A 570-nucleotide genomic window follows, 5' to 3' on the forward strand; every position below is an offset into this window, starting at 1 on the left:
CTCGGAGGCCTGGCCCTGGTCCACGCTCGGCGAGGAGCCTCCTTGTCTGCCCGAGCCGAGCCACCCACACACCTCCCCAGCTAGCAGAGGTAAAGGTGTCCTGGCACACTTTCTCCCGGGCACCCCGCATCGTGCTCGGGCAGCTTGACGAGAGCCAGAAGTCAGGTCCTCCCGGACCAGAGGCGCAGGAGGCACCTGGTACTGGCTGTCCCCTGCCCGCAGCTGCGCCCTCTGTTCCCTCCCTGAGTTCAGCCAGGACCAGGCAGGACGGAAAGGATGGTGAGAAAGGGGTGAGGAGGAGGTGGTGAGGAAGGAGGGGTGAAAGGCAACAGCGGCATTAGCAGTGGGAAAGCTGACTCCCGGGCACCTCCCAGCACGTCCCAGAGCCGGAAGACGATACAAACCCACGCTTTCCTCTGCTCACAAGGAGGGGGCCCAGGCACCCCGCCCTGCCCTCTCATTTACCAGCAGCCTCTTGCCTGCAGCCGGATCCTCATTTCACAAGCGGGCCCAGCTGCTGCCTACACAAATTGTGCCACTGCCCCGCGGGCTCCCCGACACCCCACCCTC

At 65.1% G+C, this 570-nt stretch overlaps 1 protein-coding gene across 1 annotated transcript in view; it reads right to left on the reverse strand.

The window, feature by feature from the left end:
* PCSK7 (proprotein convertase subtilisin/kexin type 7) overlaps positions 1–570 on the reverse strand; it is a gene marked incomplete at its 5' end in the record, with an annotated part of 15162 nt that overhangs the window by 1844 nt on the left and 12748 nt on the right. The gene's annotated exons all lie outside the window — the stretch shown is intronic.

The sequence above is a fragment of the Fulmarus glacialis genome, unplaced genomic scaffold, assembly GCF_000690835.1.
Source record: "Fulmarus glacialis isolate BGI_N327 unplaced genomic scaffold, ASM69083v1 scaffold17888, whole genome shotgun sequence".
NCBI lineage: Eukaryota > Metazoa > Chordata > Aves > Procellariiformes > Procellariidae > Fulmarus > Fulmarus glacialis.